Raw genomic sequence first — 26,461 nt, 5'->3', positions numbered from 1 at the left:
TTAAAAATTTAAATTTTTTTTAAAAAAACATAATTTGATTAACTATATTTTAGAATAATTTATTATTCAAGTCATTAAGCTTCTAATCACAGCATTCTGCTTAAATGTTTCTGGATAAAGGCAATAGTGAAGGCCAAATTTCTGTTCTCATCATCTTGAAACACTCTGAACAGCATTCTATATTAAGGAAATTTCTTGTTCTTGGCTTTCATGACACATACTCCTTGCTTCTATATTTCTTAGATAGCTTCTCAGTCAATTTTGTTTATGACGACTTGATTCACTATTCTAGAAACATTGTTGTTCTTCCAAAGTTCCATTCTTGGCAATCATTATTGTGTCCTTCCTTACCTGCTGCAGTTAACATTAAAACTCTGATAAATCCAAAATCTGTACCTTCAGTTTGTAATTTTCTCCTGAGCTCCAGATCTATGTATCTGACTGGCTTCTGCAGTAACCCAACTAGAAAAGCTATAGGACTCTCAAACTCAAGATATGTCCTCAAACATTGATTGTATTTCTTTCCAACATACACTTCAGAGCCCACCACAAAGAACTGATTGCCTTCAATGTTGTTGCCTATGCTATTTCCCCTATTTGGAATCTGCATTCTCCCCCAGGTAAAGTCTTCTTTGACTCTCTCTGGAAGAGTGGGTTACTTTCATTATCCATATATTTACTTTAACATGAGTCTCTCTATTAAAATTATTTGCTTTGGTATTGAGAAAAGTCAATGAAAATGCTGGCACAGTTCTATTATTTTCAAACAAAATCCGCTTAGAAGGGCAAGAAGTACTAAAGATAAAATGAAACCAATTCATAAGATGCCAGTTTTATTGGACTGGAGGTTATAGAAATTCTAAATTTGTATATATTTCTTAAGATAGTCTGACATATACAAATAACAGTAATTAAGCTAAAAGGAAAAAGTACACAATTCCAAAATCATGGTGGAATACTATAACATGTATTTTCCAATATCTGAAGCAGCAATATGATTAAAGGATTTAATGTGATGTGTGTGTGTGTGAGAAAGAGAGAGACAAATGCACAGAATTGCAGAATATATATTCTTTTCAAGTGTCCAAACACTATTTATACAAATTGACCAAATAATGAATCATAAGGCAAGTCTCCATATATTTTTAAATGATTGACATAAAGATTAAGTACATTAACCACTGTGACAGTTTGAGATTATTTTATGAATCCCAAAAAGAGAAATAGTATTCCTATAGGTATGATACCCTTCGATAGTATTAAAATAATTTGAGGAGACTTTGATTAGATTACAAGGTAAGACTTCTTTAGGGCTTTTTTTTTTAAGATTTATTTTTTATTTTTTTTCTCCGCTGTCTCCTAGCCACCCTCCTCCCCCATTGTCTGCTCTCTGTGTCCATTCACTCTGTGTTCTACTGTGACCACTTTCATTCTTGTCAGCAGCACTGAGAATCTGTGTCTCTTTATGTTGTGTCATCTTGCTGAGTCAGTTCTCCATGTATGCAGTAGCCACTCCTGGGCAGGCTGCGCTTTTTTTACATGGGACGGCTCTCCTTATAGGGCATACTCCTTGTACGTGGGGCTCCCCTACGTGGGGAACACCCCTGCATGGAATGGCACTCTCTACACTCATCAGCACTGCGCATGGGCCAGCTCACCACACGGGTCAGGAGGCCCTGGGTTTGAACCCTGGACCCTCCATATGGTAGGCAGATGCTCTATCAGTTGAGCCAAATCCGCTTCCCTCTTTAGGGCTTTTGATTGTACTACTTCGGTGAGGCCAGATTCAGGTTGAGTATTTGCCCACTTGCTGGGTCTGACATAAATGGACTCACATGGACAGATGCAGGAAAAGAAGACATTGCCATTTTTGATCCTGCCCTGTGGCTGAAAGGAGAGGCACAAACAGTTGAGGTCCGAACACCTGTGGCCCCTGGTAGAGATGAGCCATTTGCCTAAAAGCTGATAGCTGAACTTGGGAAGAGAGTGCAACAGCCCACACTGATATAAGATACCCAGAAAGAGACTAGCCCTATTGCCTAGTTGCTCAAAGCTGAGCTCCAAGAGATGGTAGATTCTAGAAGGGAAGTTATAGACCTCTGCAGAGATTGGTGGCATCTTATTCAACACATGGCAGCATGCTAGGAGCAACAGTAGCATACTGTGGTGAGAAAGTATGGGATAGTGCTGCGGTTTGGACTTTTCACAGCCTTGAACTGTAAGTTTTTAACAGAAATAAATCCTATTTATACAAAGCCTGTATATTTTCTGGTACTTTGCCCTAGCAGTACTTTGGCAAACTAAAACAACCACAAATTAATTTGAACTAGAAAACATCAAGAAATCATGAAATTTTGAAAGTACATTTTTGAAAAACCTTAGGTCATAAAGGTCAATTTGAAGATATTTTGAAATGAAAAGCAAACCTATGTTCCAAAACTAAAGCCAATGTTAGCGCGAACTTGCATGTTTAAATAAGAATAATTAATGTAAGCACCATCCTCAAGAAGCTAGAGAAAAAAATCCAATGCATTTAAGTCAAATATAGATGCAGAAGAGAAATAATTGTATTGTTAGACTGTTCATATAGATAGGTATATATCTATAAGGACGAGTGACACCAGAGATGGATGAAAAAAATGTTTATTAGTACTTACAGGTCCTGAAACAGAGAAGTGGTATACCTTGAAGTGTCACATGTCAGGAGCATTGACTCACAACCAAGCAGGAACAAAGGGTTACAGTAGATCTGAGGACTATGCCTTTTTAGTGTTATATGTATGGAGCTGGAGCAGTTGTTCAAGCAAGAGTGGGGATTGGGGAGTTTGTGTTTGACTTTTGAAGGGGCAATACCCAGATAGGATGCAGGAAGGATGCGGAGAAGCTATTTATCTTGTTTAGGCATTTGGAAGAGGTTGTTACTGAGGGACCTGATGATAGGGCATAAGATAAGGAGGCATTATGAAAAAGCAAAAGTCCCTTATAATCTACCAACCTTGGATTTACTTAAGCAGCATGAAATTGTGAAAAAATCCCAATATTATTTTAATTCACTACAATAATAAAAGCAGAAAATGATATTATAAGAGCATATTGTATTGTGTATAAAGATAATCAAGAAAACCAAAATTGTTTCTTTGAAAAAACTGATAAGAATGATATACCTGACAAAATAAAAAAAAACAAACAAAATAAAAAGGAGTCAAAAATAACTAATATCAGGAATGTACAGGCAAATCTCTATAAATCCTGTGTTTAAAGGGTGGGAGGATATCAGAAATGATGCTTTTTAAACATTGAAATTTTAAATGAAATATCTTTAAAAAAATCCAACTTAACAAATCTGTCAAAAGAGGAGGCAATCTAAATAATCATATGGCTATTAAAGGAATATAATGCAAAACTGAAAAACCTTTATAATAAAAACTCTTAGTGAACAGAAATGAAAGAATGCTTTCTCATCATAATAATGCATTTCTACTAAATACCTACAATAAATATCATACTTATCAATGAAAGGTTTCTTCTGAGATCAAAACAAGGATGCCCAGTATCACCATTTCTATTCAACACTGTACTAGAAGCCCTGGTGAATGCAATAAGGCAACATACATGTATATATACATACATAGATTAAACATGCATATATACAGGCAGACATTTTAAAAGTTGAAGGATTTGAATGGGATATATAAACTATCATTATTTGCATATAACATGATTGTGTAGATAGTAAATCCAAAGGAATACATGTTGAGTTCATGAAATATTAGTATTATGATTTTTATCAAAGTTGCTCAATATAAGATCAATGGAATTAATATATGCAAGTAATTAATAGAAAATCTCATGGCTATTGACATAAAAGAAATATCTAATGTTTAAGAATGCATCTAATGGAAGAAGGGGAACTTCTACCTAGAAAATTCTAATATATCATTTTTATTTGCTACGTTGCTGTGAGCAATATACCATGAAATAGATTGGCTTTTAAAACTGGGAATTTATTGTCTTACAAGCTTACAGTTTGAGGGGCATGAAAATGTCCAAATCAAGGCATTATGAAGACAATGCTTTCTTCCTGAAGAACAGCTGCTATTATGCTGACTCCTTTTCCACATGACAAGGTACATGGCAGCATCCACTGGTTTCTCCCTTCTATTCTGGGTTTCATTGGTTTCAGCTTCTTGCTGCTGTGTCTGTTTCAATCTGTATTCATCCTTTTTAAAAAGGACTCCAGTTGGAAGATTATGACCCACCCTGGGCCATTCCTAAACTGAAGAAACCTCATGAAAACCTACTTACAATAATTTACACTCACAGGAATGGATTAGCTTTAAGAACAGATTTTCTGGGTTCCAAAACACCACATACATTATTGAGATTATTAAAGGAGATTCAACTAATGGAAGGTGTACATTTTAATGAACTTAAAGACACACTATTATCAAAATTTCCATTTCCCATAATCGACCTATAGGTTCAGTGCAATTCTAGTAAAATGCCTATTTATTTTTAAAAATATATTCTTAAAGCATGTATGGAAATGCAAAGGGACAAGAATAGCCAACAGAGGAAGTTATCAAAATGGCAAAATAAGGAGCTCTTAAATGATACCCTCCATAAAATTAATTAAAAAAACTGGCAAAACTATCAGAACCCATTTGCCATAGCATCAAAATAATAGTAAAATACTTTGGAATATATTTAATCAAAGATGTGTAAGAGTTGTACACTGAAAACTATAAAATATTGTTGAAAGAAACTAGAGAATATCTAAATAAATGGAAATAGATTCCATATTCATGCAAAGATTTAGTATTGTTAAGATGACAATACTCCCAAAATTGATCTACAGATTTAATTAAATTCCTCTCAAAAATCCACTGCCTTTCTGGCAGAAATGGTCAATCTGATCCTAAAATTGATATGGAAATTCAAAGGACTTGGAATAACTGAATCAAATTTGAAAGAGAACAAAATTGGATGACTGACAATTCCTTACTTCAAACCTTACTACAAAACAACATTATTCAAAACAGCATAGCAGATGGCATAAAGATAGACATATAGGTCAATGGAATACAATATTATGACCAGAAATAAACCCAGTCAATTAATTTTTGACAAGGAGATGAGACCATTCAATGAAGAAACACCAATCCTTTCAACAAATTGTGCTGAGTCAACAGAATTTCCACATGCAAAAGAATGAATCTGGACCCCTTACCTCACATTATATTGAAATATTAATTCAAAATGGAACTAAGATGTAAATATAAATGCAAAAACTGTAATATTCTTAGAAGAAAACCTACATGAAAATCTGAATGACCTTATATCAAGCAACAGTTTGTTAGAAAGCACATGTAACCTGAGGAAAAAAAAGAGATAACTTGGACTTTATCAAAATTTTTTTTAAAAAGTGCAGCAAAAGACACTTATTTATGTGAAAAGAAATCCCAAGAATGGGAGAAATTATTTGTAAATCATGTATCTGATAAGGATATAGCAATCAGAATATATATAAACATTTACATTTTAGCAATAAAAAGACAGACCATTTAAAAATTGGACAACATATTTGAATAGACATGTCACCAAAGGAGATAAGCAAATTGCCAATAAGCTCATTAAACAATGCTCAACACCGTTAATCATTAGGGGACTATAAATCAAAATAACAATGAGACCATTTTACATCCAGTAGGTAGATATTAAAAAAAAAAAAATTGGAAACCTCATTCAATTGCTGTTGATAATGTAAAATTGTGCAGCTGCTGTGGAGAAAAGATTGGTATTTCCTTGAAAAAGTAAACAAAGATTTACCCTATGACCCAGAAATTCCACACTTAAGTATATTGTACTCAATAGAGTTAAAAACATATTTCACACAATAAACTTCTACACAGACATTCATAGCACCAAAGTGCTATATGCTCTGATGAATGGATTAAAAATGTGGTATATGATAGTTATTAGCAATGCTTCAATGTGGGTTCATCACTTGTAACAAATGTACTACACTAATGAAAGTTGTTAATGCGGGAAAGTGCAGGAAGGGGAGAAGGTCAGGGATATGGGAATCCCCTATATTTTTGATGTACCATTTAGTAATCCAAAGCTTCTTTAAAAGAAAGTGTAAAAAAAGAAAATTAATAACCCACAGAATAGGAGAAAATGCCCTAAAATTATATATCTGATAAGGGACTCACATCTAGAACAAATACATAACTCTCACAACCCAATAATAAAAAGACAGATAATCCAATTTTAAAATGGGCAAAGGGTCTTCATAGATATTTCTCCAAAGGAGATATTTAAAACAATGTGGTATATGTAGCAATGGAATATTATAGTGCCATAAAATGAAATGCAGTACTTTGTATACTACAACATAGATGACCTTGAAGATATTATGCTATATGAAAGAAGACTAGGCATAAAAGGATGCATATTGTGTGATTCTATTTATATGAAGTGACTACAGAAAGCAGATTCGTTTCCAGGAAAGGGGGAGGAATTGGAACTGAATACTAATAGTTATGGGGTTTCTCTTGTGATATTGGAAATGTTCTCAAATTAGGTTCTGGTGATGTTTGCATAACTTGGTGTATATATTAAAAACAATTGAATTGTACATTTTAAAATGGTGAATTTCAAATTATTTTTAAAGAATAGCCAACAGTGTATTTAAAAAGGAAAAGGTAATAAAGCTTGCTCTACCAGAATCAAGTTATATCATAGAACTGCATAATGGAAGATAATATGTTATTACTTAACGATTGACAAATTATTTAAGGTTAAATGGAATAGAATGAAGTTAAGAAACAGAGACAAACTTTTATGGACACTTATTTTATGGCAAAAATAGCATTGTATAGCAGTGAGGAAAGTGTAGTTTTTTTCAACAAATTCTGGGGTTCAGTTTGGAAAAACATGAAACTTCACCCCAACTCATACCACTCAAAGCATTAATTTTAGGTAGAATTTTAGATTAGATGTGAAAGGCAAAACATAAGTAACATAGAAGGAAGTACAGAAGATACATATGATCTTTTTTTTGTATTAAACAAGAAGCAAAAGCAGTATATAAAGACAAATATGGGTATATGTGATTACATTAAAATTAAGAACTATTTGAAAAATTAAGAACATTTGTTCAACCAAATGCACAAGTTAGTAAAAGGAAAAACCACAGAGTGGGGAAATATATTTTCATGACATATAAATAATCAGTGGCTCATACCTTGAAAATAAAGCATTTCTACAGTAAATAAGGAAAAGACTCCTTCATAGAAGACTGGACAAAAAATTGAAAAAGACCTCAAATGAATACATCTAACAGACCAAAAATATGTGAAAATGCACTAAAATTCATTAGTAATTAAGGAAGTTAAAATTTCAGAGAAATCCCACTATATAATAAATTGATAGCTGAAATTATATTGTACAGAATAACAATATTTTCAGGTGAATTTGTGGAACAATAGGAAATTTCATACTCGGCAATACCCGCTAAAGTAGAACATTTATATATTCTTTTTTTAAAAATTAATTTTTTGAAACATATCACATAAAGAATAAGTGTATAGTAATGGTTGTGAACTTACATAACAAACATATATAACATCATACAGGATTCTCATAACTCACCCTATCACCAATACCTTACATTGTTGTTAAACCTTTTTACTAATAATTAAAGAGCATTTCCAAAATATTATTACTACTAACCAATGTATTTTCTCTCAACCCTCCCTATTATTATTTTACGTCATTTATATATGAACATACATAAACAATTAAGTGTATAGTAAAAGTTGTGAACTTACAAAGCAAACAGGCATAACATCATACAGGGGTCCCATACATCAACCCTCCACCAGCACCTTGCATTGTCATGAGATGTTTGTTACAAATTACGAAAGAATATTGTCAAAATCTTACTACTAATTACAGTCCTTATCTTACATTTGGTGCGTTTTCCCCCAACACCCCTTATTATTTTTTTAAATATATTTTTTATGACAGAAGTTGTGAACTTATAAAACAATCATGCACATATAGAGAATTCCCAAACAACACCCCTCTGTCAACATACCACAAGGTTGTGGAATATTTGTTACAGATAAAATATTATCTGATTGTTACCATGTCCATAGTATATATTTGGCTCACATTTTCCATACTGCTCCATTATCCACACAGTACATCTTTGGCATAGATGCAAGAATATTATATCATTACTGTTAACCACAGTCCATAGGTCATTCCAGTTGTATTTACCCATGCATTCCCAACACCCTGCAATAGTGATATACATTTGCTTTAACTACAAAGGACACTCTTGCATCTGTGTCATCAACTACAATTCTCATCCACCTCTTGGTTTACTATGCTATTCAGTTTCTAGATTATTCTCTAGCATTCTGTCAATTGGCATTTACATTGCTAGACTATCATTTTCAGCCACATCTGCATTTATAAACTAGCTATTACATTTTTACCATCCATTCTATACATTTCCACACTTTTACAGTAAAGCTAATTAAAACTTCTACATACATTAGCAGTCCATCTAGTGGACTTACTGATATTCTATTCATGAACTATTGTGATTAGTAATTGAAGAAAATGTGGCATTGGTGTGGAGAAAGTGGCCATGGTGGCTGCTGGGGGTAGGGAGTGGGAGAAAGAGATGTGATGTGGGGGCATTTTCGGGGGTTGGAGTTGTCCTGGGTGGTGCTGCAGGGATAGTTACTGGACATTGTATGTCTTCCCATGGCCCACTGGGTGGACTGTGGGAGAGTGTGGACTATGGTGTGGACCATTGACCATGAGGTGCAGTGGTGCTCAGAGATGTATTCACCAAGTGCAGTGAATGTCTCATGATGATGGAGGAGGTTGTTGTTATGGGGGGAGGAGTGGGGTGAGGGGGCTGGGGGGTATATGGGGACCTCATATTTTATGAATGCAACATTAAAAAAATAAAGACAAAAAAATAACAATGTAAGATGTTGGTGGTAGGGTGAGTTATGAGAGTCCTGTATGAAATTATATTTGTTTGTTTATAAGTTCACAACAATTACTATACACTTACTGTTTATGTAAAAAAAAAAAAAAAAAGAATCCACTCCCTACCACCAGGTCTTGAAGATAGTTTCCTACAATTTCTTTTAGAAGTTTTATGGTTCTTGCTTTTATTTTTAGGTTTTTGATCCATTTTGAGTTAATTTTGGATAAGATGTGAGATAGAGATCATTTTCCTTCTTTTGACTATGAATATCCAATTCCTTCAATACTATTTGTTGAATGGATTGTTCTGCCTGAGCTGTGTGGATTTGACAGGCTAAAAAAAAATCACTTAACCATACATGTGAGGGTCTGTTTCTGCACCCTCGATTTGGTTCCATTGGTCTTTGTATCTGTCTTTATGCCAATACCATGCTACTTTTACCACTATAGCTTGGTAGTATGATTTAAAGTCCAGATATGAGGGTTTGTTTTATTATGATGTTTCTGGCTGTTCAGGACCCCTTACCCTTTCAAATAAATTTGCTAATTGTGTTTTCATTTTTTTTTTAAATGCTGGTGGAACTTTTCTGTTGCATTGAATCTGTATATCAGTTTGAGTAGAACTGACTCCTTAATGATATTTAGTCTTCCAATCCATGAGCATGGACTGTTCTTCCAGTTATTTAGGACTTTTTTGGCTTCTTTTAACATTGGGTTGTAGTTTTCTGAATAAAAATGCTTTACATTTTTGGTTATGTTTATCCCTGACTACTTGAGTTTTATCTGTCATATTTTATTTTCACCACTCTTTTGACATTTTTAGTTACTTTTATTGATATAATCTTCATTTCTAGACTCTCTTCCAGGCCTCTCTCTCCTGTCTTTTCTTTTCAGGCTCTTGCACACACTTTAGTATTTCCTGAAAATCTGGTCTCATGCTTGGAAATTTTCTCAGTTTCTGTTTATCTGTGAATATTCTAATCTTGCCCTCATTTTTGAAAGACAGTCTTGCTGGATATAAAATTCTTGGCTGAAAGTTTTTCTCTTGTAGTATCTTAAGTATATCATACCACTGTCTTCTAGCCTCCATGGTTTCTACACAGACATTCATAGCACCAAAGTGCTACGTGCTCTTAATCTCATTGGGTATCCCTTATATGTTATGCATTGATATTTTCTTGCTGTTCTCAGAATTCTCTCTTTGTCTTTGGCATTTGACATTTTGATGAGTATGTTTCTCAGAGTTGGTCTATTCAGATTTTTTTTTCGGATGAGAGTACATTGTGCTTCTTGGACATGGATATCTTTGTCTTCAGTAGGGTTGGGAAATTTTCTTCCATTATTTTTTGTTCCTTTAACTGGGCCATATCTTCCTGTTTCTTGGTGTGTCTTGGCATCTGGATTGCTAGACTATTTATTCTGGGTGCAGTTTTTCTCTTTAGTTTAGGGCTTCCTGCCCTTTCTCCCTTGCTGATTGTGCAGTAGGAACCAAGGATGGAATTGGTGCTATAAACTGTGGAGGCTCAATTTGCCTTCATTGTCCCCAGGACGGATGAAGTTTCTCCCAACTTTCTCCTTTCCCAGAGGTAGGGACAGAGTCACAGTTGCGTGGAATAATCCAAGTCATACAGGCCTAGACTGTAGTTGCCCAGAGAGACTGATGAAGTTTCACGCCCCTTTCTTCCCTACCTGGGGCATGGATGGAGCTGCAGGTGTGGGCAGCAATCTATGCAGTGCAGGTCCAAGATGACTGAAGTTGCCCCGGTAGACTTTTAATTATTCAGTTTGTGCCAGCCAAATGTATCCTCAGTTACCTGCATAGTGCTGAGCTAGCCTCCTCCCTGCCAGAGGTGGGACTCAAGCCTATGCTAAGGCTGCAGGCTGATCCAGGTGAAAGAAACCAGTTCCTACAATAACTGTGATATTTGGTCAGGCTGGCTTCCCCTCAGGCTGGGGGTGGATTCAAAATGGCGGTCACTGGCCTTTTTTTGACTTGGACAAATTCACACCCCAGCTGTTCCTAGGGTTATTTCTTAGTCGTCTGAGTCTACCAATAAGCAGCTGCAATCAGCAGCCAACCATCTCCTCCTCCCCTGTTTTTGGGAAATGGAGCTTCCACTTCTGGCTACAGAACAACTCCTGGGGCAGGTTGCACCACCAGAGTAGGACAACACTGACCTTCACGTCTTGGCCAGCAGTTTCCCGGAGAGGCTGGCGCAGGTTCCTGCAGCTTCCTTCCTGTCAGTGGTGGCACTGCAGCCTAGGCTAGACCTGCAATCTGACCTGGATGGAAAGAAGCCAATACCCACCAGCTCTGGGATTTTCAGTCCGCCCTGCTTCCCCTTGTGCCAGGTGCGGAGTTAGGATGGCAGTTCCTGGCCTCTTTCTGACTTGGACAGGCTCAGACTTTAGCTGTTCTCAAGGTTATACTGTAGCCCGCTGAATTTACTCATCATTACCTGAAGATGGTGCTCAACCATCTCTTCCTCCTCCGTTTTGGGGAAGTGGAGCTTTCAATTCCAGCCGCAGAACAGCTCCCAAGGCAGCTTGTGCCTCTGGTAGAGGATGTGCACCTGCCTTTGTGGCGTGGAGCGCTCGACTTATGAATCTTTTCTGCAGATGGGCAGCCTCCTTCTTCCATTCCTTCAAGGATATTGCAGGATGCCCTTTTGGCCTCCTGGAGCCCCCAAACAGGTGCTTCAGCTAGCTCCAGAATGCTCTGGGTGTTTACTAACTGCCCTGTAGCAGGAGCTGACTCTAGGAGCTCCTTACTCTACCACAATCTTGCTGTCTTCCACTTACATATTCTGTGAACTAGAAATTTCACTACTAGACTATCTAAGGGAATTACATGGACATATATACAAGGAAGTTTATAATAAAATTACTCATAATTAATGAAAAGTGGAAACAATCCACATATCTGCCAATAATGAGGTGAATATATAAATTTTAGAACGTTGACCCAGTGGTATATTATTCAGTAATGAAAATTAACTATGCCTACAAGCAACAAAATGAGTCACACAAACACGATATTAAGAGAAAGAATCTAGACATAAACTATACAGCATAATTCCAATTATATGAAGTTCAAAATTTAGGCAAAATTTTAAAAAACTGACTATAAATTCTGGAAGCACAAATACATGATAAAAATGATTTTTTGATATTGTGTTAGAATATACATTGTTCTTAGTAGCATTATATGATATGTTCAAAGTGTTGACCTCCTTAGCATTGCATATCAATATGCCATGTGAAAAGGCAATGAATATGCACTATTACAACAGGATTACCTCAAATCCCTGCACATGCATCTGTGTTGCTTCAGATGATGTGTATCCTTGAATGTAATCTGTGTATTGATTTACTGATTTATGTGTATAAATTTTTGAAAATACTTGACTACCTATTCTGGGTTATGCTAAAAGCACAGATTAAAAAATCAAAGTTATAGAGTTTATTATAATATTTTATCTCTTTATAAGTATATATAACATAACACATATATTGTCCTATGAAAGAGCATACTGCAGGCCTCTAACATGTTTGCCATGCTCTAGTTGCTGACCTGGGTGTTGAAGACACAGGCAGTCTCTATGTAATAATTTATTCAAGTATATACATCTGTACTCTTGCACTTTTCTTGTATGATTTATAGTTCACAGCAACCAAAATAAAATTAAAATATGAAACTAAAATATTAGTTCTGCTTATGAGAGCCAAAGAGCCAAAGAGCCCGGAGGAGCACCTGCCTGCTGAGAGGACCGACGGCAAGCAGGCGGCCGGCACACCAGAGAGGTCCTTGCTGCCAGGCCCCGACCTGAGCAAGGAGCGCCTGGCCATCCAGTTCTCAGAGGAAAAATATGGCTACTATCACTGCAAGGACTGCAACATTTGATGGGAAAGTGCTTATGTGTGGTGTGTACAGGGCACTAAGAAGGTTTACTTCGAGCATTTTGCAAAACTTGTCAGAAATCTAATCCTTACCAAGTGGACAAGATCACCTGTCAGAGCTGTAAACAGACTAGATGCTCCTGTCCTATAAAACCTCGCTTGGTAGATCCCAATGTTCCCATCGTCAAGATTTGTGTGGGAGACTCAAGGGCAAATGCCTCTCCTGTGACTCAGTGGCTCTCATTAGCAGAACTAAGATTCAGGGACAAAAGCTTTCAGGAAACACATCATTCACTTTGCACCTTTGAAAGCCAGCAAAAAAGAATTCAGTAGATGCTCTCATCATACAGCAAATGTGGATTACGTGTTATTCACTAGTGAACCACAGGTTTTCTCAAAGAGAAGGAATTTTACTAGTTTCTTTTCAGGTGGTTTGTGGCCGTGAAGTTGTCCAGAATTATGGAGATTATTCTGGCCAGAGAGAAATGACCTAAGAGAATATTCCTGACAAAAAGATTCAGACACATATCCATATGCACACAAAAAGACACACACACACACACATATATATATAATTTCGATTCACTTTCCAACTTACTATATTCTCCATTCTCTCTCAAAGGCAGTTACATGAGTTATAATAATTGCACAATGTGTGGTTTCAATGTTGGTTCCCAAGGCAAAAGGAAAAGGCTCTCATCAAATGTTTAAAAAATAATCTCCTTTATTTTATAATAATAATGGGTAAAAGTTCAATATTTCTGCTCAAACACAGAGAGGGGCAGGCATATTTACAAAAGGCCTCACAATGTTTGCCATTGCTTTTACACAAGACAACATTTATAAAACCTTTATAGCTCATGGCAGGTGCTGGGTCTTCTCTTGGGGATTTGTGCTGTTCTGATATTGCCTTTCATTCGAACTTCAAACACTTCTGAAAAATAGAGGCTGAATTTTAATATTAATTGGAAATTAAATCCCTTTTATTTTCATGATTATAGTATCTTACTTGAATTTACTTTTCAAAAATGAATTAAAGTCAAAACTAATTACTGTCTAATAGCCAAAAAAAAAAAAAGTCCCTCAAAATGGGAAAACTTTTAAAAAGTAGTGTCTGCTTCTTCCATAAGAAAATAAAATATATTGCTATATATTAGAGAATTTCAAATACATTTAATGATAATATTTCCCTTCTTTTGAGAACTTAGACAATTAAACTCAAGTATTATTATGGTCACCTGAATAATTAGAAAAATATTTTCAGCAACTGGACCTTGCTTTGTTTGTTTGTTGTAAAGGCACAATGTACGATGAAATAAACATTTAAAATTCAAGTGAAAAACATATTTTCAACTAGGAAAATTATTTCCTGAAGTATTTTCATCAGTCTTCACTACCATAAAATGTAATAATGTAGAATTATTAAAATTTTTTTCTATTTTTTTTAATAGGAAAAACTAAAAGAACTTGTTCTGTCTCTTCTTTATTTTTGCTTATTATCAGGCTTGGACTCCTGGATCACTTGGTGACTTCGGAAATCTGGTGAGTTTTTTTTTCTGTGTTGTCAGTTTTCTGATAGGAGTACTTCCTTTGGCACAATTCTTTGGAGGATTCTTTCTTACCTTTTTCAGGCTTCATCCCTTTTTGTGACTCCCACCCCCATCCCCACCCCCTGCACCCATTCACACATACATACATTTCCTTTCCTGAAGTTATGTCTCAAAAGGTGAGTAGAAGAAGGTCAATTACATTTAACCCATGAGGAATGATCTGGTAAGTCCAGATTCTTCTTAAAGATTTGACTTCATGGGTCAGGAGAACATTACAAAGAAGGGGTGAAGTGGACATGGCTCAATTGATAAAGCATCTGTCTACCATATGACTCTCTGGGGTTCACTCCCTAGGGCCTCCTGACCTGTGTGATAAGCTGGCCCATGTGTAGGGCTGATGGGCACAAGGAGTGCCTTGGCACACAGGAGCACCCCGCATAGGGGTGCCTCATGCACAAGGAGTGCACCCTGTAAGGAGAGCCACTCCATGTGGAAAAGGCGCAGCCCACCCAAGAGTGGTACTGTACACACGAAGAGCTGATGCAGCAAGATGACGCAACAGAAAAGAGAGATGCTTTTTCCCAGTGCGGCTGGATAATGCAAGCAGACGCAGAGGACTGCACAGTGAATGGATGCAGAGAACAGAAAACGGGGAGGGAAGGGGAGAGAAATAAAAGAAAATAAAATCTTAAAAAAAAAAAAACAAAGAAGGGAAGCATGTGCTTCTAAGGAAATTAAATTATAATTGAAAGTGTCTGAGATAGGAAAGAGGATTCTGGTGAGTTCTGGTTGAGAAAGTATCAATTTGATCAATTTTTTAAAAATTAGATCAACTGCATCACAGAAACATGTTTCCCAAACTTCCCACTACATTTTCCTATAAACTGTTTCCCCAATCTGATATAAAGATGTAACTGAGTGCTACTTTGCTTACCCAAAAGTAATCTTCCTTCATTTGTACCAGAAACTCAAATCTGATCAGGTTAGTCTGTTCCTCTCTCGCATGACCCCTGCCCTCACTATTCCTGCTTATATGAAAAGAATGATCTTCCCTCTCTGCCCAGACAATCATTTTCTATTCATCCATCATGTTCAAGTTCAGGCTCCACTTTTTCCTGAAAGTCCTCATTGTTTCAAATATTGTAGTTTGATTCCCCCTCTCCCTTAACTCTTTATTTTCAAGATCACAAAATTTAGCACTTTATCTTATACAGTCATCTTTTCTTTCCTTTTTTCAAATTCTACTATAAGACTATAAGAAAGAGCTTTTCTTTTCCAGCATTTGTATATGCACACATGTATGCATGTATATTTCTTTCCTTTTTTCAAATTCTACTATAAGAAAGAGCTTTCCTTTTCCAGCATTTGTATATGCACACATGTATGCATGTATATTTCTTTTTGTGGATATGTATTTTTATAGGTATGGGCTCATGGATTATTATTACTTTAATGGATTAAAATCTATTACTGTTGTTATTTGTTTTGATGCTTAAATTATCCCATAATTGGTCAGTGGGACACCCTTCAGGTTGGCTTAATTTATTTCCATTATTCTTTGAATGTTCCTTTACTGTCTGGCAAAACAAGGTGATCCAAAATATGTCTTATACTTCTCCTGCCCCCATCCTGAAGGGTTCCAAGTTCCAGGTAGTGGAAAATGGCATTTAGATACCCAAATAAGTGTGCTTGAGAGGATTTCTAACATGAAGGAGGGTGATAGAATTTGGAAAAGTCTTACAATGAGTAAAATATTGGATACCCACCATACTGGGTGTTCTTTAGAGACAGAGAATAAAATTATAGATGAAATTTCTCTTGAACATCCTGAAGTGTTTAGAACCATGCTAGACCCTTAAATGGGTCCTCCATAAATACCCAGTTGATTGATTCAGTGATTGATTGACAATATTGTTCAATAATAAGCCCAAATGTAGTTTATTAGCTATATTGTTAGGTACTATTGCAATAAGTAAAATAAAGTACATGAGCAGTTTGGAGAACATTCGGGCCACCCTACATTTGCCTAATGAGTCCTTTTGGACCTCAGCAATGTGAACGCCATCCCTCAGTCACACATTTGGCAAAAGAGCCAAGCCTGGATTCCAGTCCTCTTGGCGCTCTCCTATACACTTAATGCACCCTTCCTCAGGATCACTTGTAATGAGGTACCATAAAGAATCCTTTCCTTTTCACAGAAAAGGTTTTCTAAAATCTCTTTCATCATTTCTTGAATGAAGCTTGGCATGAGGAGCCATCCATTCTGACCCAAATGGCAAACATTTTCAGTACCAGTGCTCACCTTTTCATTACAAGTTAGAAGCTCCATGTTACCGGGCGCCTGGCCGTCAGCTAGCAGTCACATCCAGTAAATGGCTCTCCTGAGTTCAAATCATGTCTTCAATGGCAAACTTTCTTGACCATTACTGTCAGGTTTTCTAAGGTTTAATGTTATTTTATACCCAGCAATATTTCATGCTTGTTAAATGAGGTAACCCAGACATCTATTTATGTTTACTACAACACACATAATACATTGCTCTCTCTTTAGTAGGAAATATTTCCAAGTGACTTAGGATTTCACCTCCGCTTGAAAATATCAGTCCTAAAGTTTCTGAAATCATTTGCTTCATTCAAATTATTATTTTCAAAGAAAAAAATGACATGAACTTGAAGAATGATTAATTGGGTTATTACCTGAAACAAATTCTGAATTAATTATGACACACTTTAGGAAATTGTTTTGAGACTATAATTAGAAAGGAGATAAATATAAAATTCAAACCAATGATTAGTATTAAAATATATATAATATGCAAATTAACATTACAAAGTAAATTCATTAAAATATACTCTATTCAATAATTATATAACTCTCGAGCTAAAAAATAATACTTATTTACTCTGGAACTAAATGTAAGCAATAAAATTTCACTTTGATTTGAAGAACTGACATTGTTCACATACTTAAAATAATCTACACAAAATCTTACTGCAACATTTTTTTCATGTACATAAGTTAATGGCGTTAAAGCTTATGATTCATTGAATGTTGTACCTGTGTGTGCAATTGCAGCAATTTGTTCCAATTCATAAATTTCATTTTCAGCATCGGGAGTTTGTACCTTGAAGAAGTCGGAATAATAAAAAGGCACAACGAAGTTCCATTGAAGGGAATTCACATTTTCAAGCATTCACTGTGTATCAGATGATTTGCTAGGTAGTTTTGATTGCTAAGCTGCTCCAAGCAGATACCATGAAAGGGGTTGGCTTTTATCAATAGGCATTTATTAGCTACAATTTTGAGTCTGAGAAAAATGTCCAAACTAATTCATCATCAAGGTGATGCTTTCTTTTCAAAGGCTGTGTTTAGTCATTGTGGTGATATATGTACCTCAGAAAAACATGTTCTTAAAGGTAATCCCTTCCTATGTGTGTAAACCCATTGTAAGAAGGACCTTTTGATGCGACTACTTCAGTTAGGGTGTGGCTGACCTTATAAAGGATGGGGCTTAATCCCATTGCTGGAGTCCTTTATAAACAATGAAGAGAGAGAGAGAAAGCCGTGGAAGCAAGTTAAAAGCAACTAAACCCGGAAAAGACCAGCAGATGCCGCCTTGTGCCTTGCCGTGAGTGAGAGGAGGCAAGGATCCCCTGTAGCCCGTCTTTGGGGAGAAAGCATTGCCTTGATGATGTCTTGATATGGGTAATTTCACAGCATCAAATCTGTAAGCTAATAAATTCCCATTGTTTAAGCCAACACATTTCATGGTATTTTCTAGAGCAGTCTAGGAAACTAAAACAGTCATGCTGAACTGTTTTAGCAGTATTCAAGACAACCTGCTAATTACATTTATGTGTTTAGCATTAGTCATGTAATTTGCAATAATGCAAATTATTCAACTGGATTTTTGCATTTCCTAAGACCTGAGTGTTGTCTACAATCTAAAGATTTTTTTAAAAATTCTTAGATATATACATTCCCTCCCAAAGTAAATATTTTGTGTTAAAATACTGTCGTGTTTTCCATGGTTCTGATATAATGTATATAAATAAATTATATACATATTCCTACTTCATAGTTTTAAGCTGTGAAGTATGTATATGAAAATACTGTGTAAATCTTAAAGCAATACACGGTTATTAAAATTATGAATCCTGGTAGTTTGCTATCCTACTGTAAATTGTCATCATGTGTTCATTGACAAAAGGAAGGAATCTTTGTCATTCATTGACTTGACTTCATCCATTCCCTCATTATTTATTGAATATTTATGCAAATAATTTGAAAGGGGTTGGATAGTATAAAAAGGATATGCCAGACTCTTATTGTAAGGCCTTCATTTTATGTTCTCTGTATAATTATGGTATTTTCATTTTATTCATTTTTTTTTTTGAAATTTTAAATTGAGTAAAATTCTGTGCATTTGCTCTAGGCCATTAATTGCTTCCATTTACCTTGCAGGAATAACAGGTCATTGAAAACCATAGGACGGCATGAGAGATGTTATTAGTGCACATCAATATTTGGATTTCCTTTCTTTCTTGAGCATATAAGAGATTATATTTCCTCTCTCCTTTGCTGTTCAATGGGGACATGGAACTATTTTCAGCCAATGAAAAGTAAGCAGAAGTGAAGTGTACCACTTCTGGCAAGGCAGTGAAAAGCCTCTGTGTGCTTTTTCAGTCTCTCTAGTTTATCTACGGGAAAAAGTTATAAAGGAGGCATCAGTTTTGCCACAGCAGGGCACAAGTTGAGTCATCTTTGATGCCTGAGTCACCTGATGGAAGACTCCCAGATCCACAGCAGACTTGTATGAACAAGAAATAAATTCTATGTACCTTAAGCCACTGAGGTTATTTTTCCCTTCCCTCCCTTCCTCGATCCCTTGATCCATCCATCCCTCCCTCCCTCCCTCCCTCCCTCCCTCCCTCCCTCCCTTCCTTCCTTCCTTCCTTCCTTCCTTCCTTCCTTCCTTCCCTCCTTCCTTCCCTACTTCCTTCCTTCCTTCCTTCCTTTTTGGTTTGTTTTTGCTTTTGTATTTGTTTTGTTTTTGTTAAAATAGCCTAAAGCCTTCCTAAATTAACCAAAGTGTCCTTGAGACAATGGAGATTGTGGTATTGGAGAATTCTGGAATCTATAATCATGCTCCAAAAGGTAAATTATTTTGGCAATTTTATTTTATTTTTTAAAAATTTATTGAAGTATATCATTCATACATAAACATACATAAACAATAAGTGTACAATAATAGTTGTGACCTTAAAAAACAAACATATAAAACATCATACAGGACTCTCATAACTCACATCACCACCAACACCTTGCATTGTTGCTAAGCATTTTTAACTAATGATCAAACAGCATTGTCAAAACAGTGGTCTTGTTCATACAGCTCTCTTAAAAACCTTGTTGGTTTAGCTTCTGGAAATCAGAATTTGGTGCCAAGGAGTGGGGAAGTGATTTTGCGATTGCCAAAATGCTGGAATGGTTTTATCAATGGTTAAGGGGTATTTTTTGGAGGAATTGTGAGATGCTTGATGGAAAAGGCCTAGATTGCTTTGAAGAGACTGTTGATAGCAATGTGGAAGCTAAAAAGACTTTTTATGATGCCTTAGAAGTTAATGATGAAACAATTATTGGAACCTGGAGGAAAGGTGAACCATGTTTTAAAGGTGCAGAGAACCTAGCAAGATTAACTCCTGGTGTTTTATGGAAAGCAGAATTTGAAAATGGTGAGTCTGGGCATTTACCTGGAGAAATTTTCAAAGTAAACCTAGAGATTGTGACTTGGCTTCTGCTTGCAGCTTATAGCAAAATGCTAGGTGAGAGAGATATGCTGAGGCCTGAACTTTGGGTACTAAGAAAAAAAAAACTGATTCTGGAAATTCCAAATCTCTTGAAATCAAGCTCCCAGTTGAAAGTGCCCTATTGGAGGACTTAACTAAACTTGGAACTTGTAAATCAGGATTGAAGATGCAGTTTTCTCAGAAAGAATTGTGGAAAGTCTTACTGCTGATGGCTTGGACCCCTGCTTCTTGCATGCTAAATCAGTGTAGCAGTTTGATATTACTGATGAATTCTAAAAAGAAATACTGAATTATGTTTGTAAATTGATCTTTCCTTCTGGGCATATTAAATTATATTGGATTCATAGGTTTACTTGATTAAGTAATTATGTAAACCTCTTGTGCCAGTAGGGCATTGAGTCCCCATCCTTTGGTGGGTGGGGATTCACAAATAAAAGGCATGGCAAAGGACAGAGATAAGGCTTTTTGATGTCAGAGTTTAGACAGAGTTTTGATGTTGGAGCTAGCCCCAGGAAGAGAGAAACCCTGAGCCCAGGAAAAAGAATCCTGAGGAAGGGAGGAACCCAGGAAGCCTGAACCCTCACAGACATTGGCAGCCATCTTGCTCCAACACGTGGAAGTAAACTTTGGTGAGGGAAGTAACTTATGCTTTATGGCCTGGTATCTGTAAGCTCCTACCCCAAATAAATATCCTTTGTAAAAATTAACCAATTTCTGATATTTGGCAACAGCTCACCTTTGGTTGACTAATACACACACCCTTTAGAACTTCCTGAAAATCTGGTCTCTTTGTTAGAAATTCTCTCAGTTTCTGTTTATCTTGGAATATTCTAAACTCGCCCTCATTTTTGAAAGACAATCTTGCCAGATATAAGATTCTTGGCTGGAAGTTTTTCTCTTGTAGTATCTTAAATATATCATACCACTGTCTTCTTGCATTCATAATTTCTGGTGAGAAATCAGCACTTAATCGTATTGGGTATCCTCTATATGTTATGCATTGCTTTTCTCTTGCTGTTCTCCGAATTCTCTCTTTGTCTTTGGCATTTGACATTCTGATTATTATGTGCCTCAGAGTTGGTCTATTCCAGTTTTTCCAGATGGGAGTACATTGTGCTTTTTGGACATGGATATTCATGTCCTTCAATAGGGTTGGAAAATTTCCTACCATTATTTCTTCAAATATTCCTTCTGTCCTTTTTCCCTTCTCTACTCCTTCTGAGACACCCATGACACATACATTTGCACATCTTTTGTTATCAGTTAGTTTCCTGAGACCTTGTTCAATTTTTCCATTCTTTTCTTCATCTGTTCTTTTGTACATTTACTTTCAGAGGCCATTTCTTCAAGCTCACCAATCCTTTCTTCTGCCTCTTGAAATATGTTATTATATGATTCCAATATTTTTAAAATTTCATTTATTGTGCCTTTCATTCCCATAAGATCTGCTATTTTTCTATGTATGCTTTCAAATTCTTCTTTGTGCTCATCCAGTGTCTTCTTAATATCCTTAATTTCTTTAGCCATCTCATTGAATTTATTAAGGAGATTTGTTTGAACATCTATGATTAGTTGTCTCAACTCCTGTATGTCATCTGGAGGCTCATTTTATTCCTTTAACTGGGCCATAGCTTCCTATTTCTTTTTGTGGATTGTAATTTTTTGTTGGTGTCTTGGCATCTGGATTACCAGAGTATTTATTCTGGGTGTAGGTTTTCTCTTTAGTTTAGGGCTTACTGCCATTTCTCCCTTGCTTGTTGGGCTTAAGGAGCCAATGATGTAGTTGGTTCTATAAGCTGTGGAGGCTCAAGCTGCCCTCATTGCCCCAGGGACTGATGAAGCTTTTCCCAACTTTCTCCTTTGCCAGGGGAATGGACAGAGTCACAGCTGTGTGGAGTAACTCAAGTAGTACAGTCCTAGACTGCAGTTGCCCAAAGAGACTGATGAAGCTCCACACCCCTTTCTTCCCTGCCTGGGGCAGGGATGGAGCTACAGGTGTGGGCAGCAATCTATGCCATGTGAGTCCAAGATGACTGCAGTTGCTCTGGTAGACTTCCAATATCCAGTCTGTGCCAGTGAAGTGTACCTGCATTTACCTAGAAAGAATGGTGCAAAACATGCCATTTTCCTCCCTGCCAGAGGTAGGGCTGAAGCCTACTCTAGGACTGCAGGCTGATCTTGTTGAAAGAAACTGGTACCTACTGTAAGTATGCTTCTCAGTCAGATGGGTTCCCCCTCATGCTGGGGATAGAGTCAAAATGGCAGCTACTGGCCTCTTTCTGACCTCGTCAGGCTCAATCTTTAGCTGTTCTTAGGGTTCTTCTTTAACCAACCAAATTTATAATCATTAGCTGAAATCCGTGGCCAACCATGTCTTCCTCCCCTGTTTTTGGGAAATGGAGCTTCCAATTCCAGCCACAGAATAGCTTCTGGGGCAGCCTGTGCTGCCAAAGTAGGATAATCACAGGCCTCTGCGACTTGGTCAGTAATTTCCCTGAGGGGCTGGCACAGGTCCCCCCAGCTCCTCTCTGCAGGAAGTGGCATTGGGGCCTAGGCTAGAGCTATGATCTGATCTGGATGGAAAGAAGCTTCCCCACCAGCACCGTGATTTTCAGTCCTCCCCATTTCCCCTCTTGCTAGGCATGGAGTTAAGATGGAGGCTACAGGCCTCTTCTGGCTTGGACAGGTTCAAACTTTAGGTGAATTTACTCATCAGTAGCTGAAGCTGGTGCCCAACTGTCTCTTCCTCTCCTACTTTTGGAAAGGGGAGCTTCTAATTCCAGCCCCAGAACAGCTCTGGAGATGGCTTGTGCCTCTAGTGGATGATAGGCACCTGCCTCTGTGGCGAGTAGTGCTCTACTTTCGAATCTTCTCTGCAGATGGGAAGTCTTCTCCTTCCATTCCATCAAGGATATTGCAGGATGCTCTTCTGGTCTCCTCGAGCCCCCCAGACAGTTGCTTTGTCTAGCTCCAGCGAGCTCTGGGTGTTTACTAACTGCCCTGCTGCAGGAGCTGACTCTAGGAGCTCTTTACTCCACTGTCATCTTGCTATTGTCCTGGCAATTTTATTTTTGACTTTAAAATAGTTCTCCCCCTCTGTCTCTCATAAAAAAGTCTTGGCTACTACTAATTTGTTTGGCATAACAGGCAAATTAGGCCCCCAAAATAAAAGAACTGAGTAAAGCTATAGTAAAATATGTGCCAGTATTTAAAAATCAGTGACTCTTCACTTACCAGATGTCAATAGATGAACCAAACATCAGGAAGTAGTGAAAAAATGCAATATAAATATCTAAATTTAAAAAGGCACACTTTCCAGTTAAAAAAATGAACATCGTTCCTATAATAATGTGTTTATTTTTAAAATCTCAACTGTCATTGAGCAACAATCCATTGTTAAGGACCACCTAAATCATTTTTTATTTCCTAAGGTAAAATGAATGACTATGTTTTAGATGCTTATATTTTGGTGTGGTGCTCCAAGTAATCTGCATTCAGCTCTTGCCTTACTTTTTGGAATGACCTGAAGTAGCACTGTGCTCCTCTTACATCTCTGGTTCTTTTTTGCCTTTTGTAGTGGAAGTTTCCCTATTCTGTCTCATTCTAATTTTTTAAGAGCCGCACTAATTCAACATGTCAACTAGCATCATTTCTACAATAGTTAATAAGTTAAACATAACCTCTTTTCTTTGCACATAGGATTTGAGATAAAAATAATCGTATACAATTATCTGGAACTGAAAGGATTTAAATTTATTATTTTATTTTTAAGAAAGGGGGCAAAACAAATTATGCCTCATGAAATATTTCATGTCAATCATTAATAGCCTCCAAAACAGTCCTGGAGTATTAATATTTCTATAATGTTTATTCTACGTTTTAAGAATCAGGGTCACTGAATCTGGGATACGATTCAGACTACATCAAGGATGTTACATCCCCTCCAGAACTTCCAGTCACCTAATTTCTGTTTGTTCCTCTTACCTAATTTCACCTTCAGAATGAAGTTTAAATCTCCCTGAGACAGCAAGTCCCATCTTGGGAAACCACTAGTTTTCAAACATGTTACCCTAGCAATGAGCAAAGTCTTATTTCATACTAGTAGTTTGCTCCACAGGGGTGATAAAGGACTCACATATTTGCTGATAACAATCCTGAGTTGGACTCTCTGATAGTGTCAATCACCAGACTACATGGAAAAATATCCCTTTAGTGGAAAGTTAAAATATCTGCTTTTTATTTTAGCCACTCTTATCTAAAATGTTAGATGAGAATATTAATAAATGTTTTTCTGAAAACATTTTAAGTAGAATTCTGATAAATCTTCCGACATTATCCTATCTATCATAGTACTAATATATTGAAGGAAGGTTTTTTGGTTAATTAAGCACAGCGTCCCCTGCTTGATTTCGTGCCTGCTGTCCTAAATCAAGCAGTTCTTTTCCAGGTGCTCACCATTATAGAAATACCACCCTAATATTTTTTCCTCACTAAAAAAAAAACACCCTGTTTATTATTATTTGTGCTTTTACATTAATTCCTAACAACTATCATGTTTCTGCTAATTCCAGGTACTCTCTTATGATTTGCTGATGATGACCCTGTCTACTTCTCACATCTCCCATATACTTGTTTTTAAAAGAGGTGCTGAAAAATAATTTCTACTTTTCCATAGCCTGAAATATCCTCCTCAATACAAATCCTAATGTAAAAAATTTATGTACATGCCTTGAAAAGTTATTCACAAACCTATTAGTATATATGAAAGTGTCTCTCCATGTATCATTTATATTTTCTAGTTGATGGTGAATTGGTTTACTGTTTTTTATAAGTGGGAGATATATGATAGAAGATGTCTTCCACAATTTCAGAAATAAAGGAGGAGCAGGGAAAATGGACAGGTAATAAAATGATTGAGATTGAAAAGTGATAGCAAAAGAGAAAGGCAGTCTGACACAATATGTTTAATTTTATTGAGAAAGATTTTTGAGCATGCAGTTTCTTTTAGTGACATTATATACTTTTGGTTATCATCTTTCACACAAATAAATATTGATTCACTGTCTAGTAAATACCTTTAGCTTATTAATTTTACTTTCTCAAAATGTGTTGCTTTGTCCATATCCAGCTATTATTGGAATAATTAGTTCTTAACTATTTATATTTTACCTACTTATTTACATCCTTCCACTAATTAAAATAGTTCTATTAATAATAGTTTGAAAGTAGTATCCCTGAAATGACCAGTACTTACCAGACATGTATGATGTCATGTTTTTGCATTTGTGTTTTTGATACCTTATGGATAGACTTTTGCCACAATTATCAACAATTGCTTTGGTTTTTATTTGTTCATTTATTATATGTTTTTATATCATGTAAAAATGTTATAATACACCACAAAGACACTTATTGGTTTAAACATTATACTTAATATTGTAGCATATTTCTGAAGGCTCTGAGCAATGAATGATAAGAGGCAAGAGGTTTAGGAGAATGTGGCTTTGCTAATAGGAGCGAGTATGGAAGACTTAATACTGCCCTGCCAAAGGCTCCCTATCCCAGAATGGGGATACCACTTTAGTCTCTATTCTCTGAGAGACCCTGTATAGTCTGGAAATGTGTGCTGGTTCCTAGATGCGGAAAACCTTAGAGACCTGACACATGTGCATGACAATCACAACATTATATTGTGGGTCTCTGTAAGTGAAGGGTTGGTTTAGGATAGAACAGAGATAATTAAGAATGTTTCTGAGAAACACAACAGAAGATTAATTCTGGGACAATATTTTGTTAATTTTATATTACACATCAATGCTCTGTGAAATAAATGTATAAGCTGTTGATAAACCATAGTATAGGATTTTTTCCCTAATTTAAATTCTAACAAATCAATTAAAGCATGTGTCATAATTGGTAATTTTGTAGTTTTTATATTATCCATGATACTGGTTCTCCATGTCCTCTTGCATGATTCTCTGTAAGTTATTTTCTTCTCTAAAAGATGTCTCCTTCTAGGATAGACTTATAGAGAATGAAACATCCAAGTATTACAAGTATGACAAAATTCTGTATTGAAAGTCATTTTGAAAATAACTCTCTTATAAAAATAATATTTACCTGAAGTATCAAAATTTGTAATATTTTTGCAAAAACTCTTAAAACAGAAAACTCTCAAATAT

At 36.2% G+C, this 26,461-nt stretch overlaps 1 long non-coding RNA gene across 1 annotated transcript in view; it reads left to right on the top strand.

The window, feature by feature from the left end:
- Nucleotides 1-26,461, top strand: part of LOC131279446 (uncharacterized) — a 1,072,160-nt gene that overhangs the window by 881,215 nt on the left and 164,484 nt on the right. Inside the window, exon 5 of the long non-coding RNA XR_011649401.1 lies at nucleotides 14,422-14,460. This is a non-coding gene — a long non-coding RNA (uncharacterized lncRNA). The remainder of the gene's footprint in view (nucleotides 1-14,421; nucleotides 14,461-26,461) is intronic.

This window comes from Dasypus novemcinctus, chromosome 8 (genome assembly GCF_030445035.2).
Source record: "Dasypus novemcinctus isolate mDasNov1 chromosome 8, mDasNov1.1.hap2, whole genome shotgun sequence".
NCBI lineage: Eukaryota > Metazoa > Chordata > Mammalia > Cingulata > Dasypodidae > Dasypus > Dasypus novemcinctus.
This window is presented reverse-complemented; position numbering and strand designations above follow the sequence as displayed.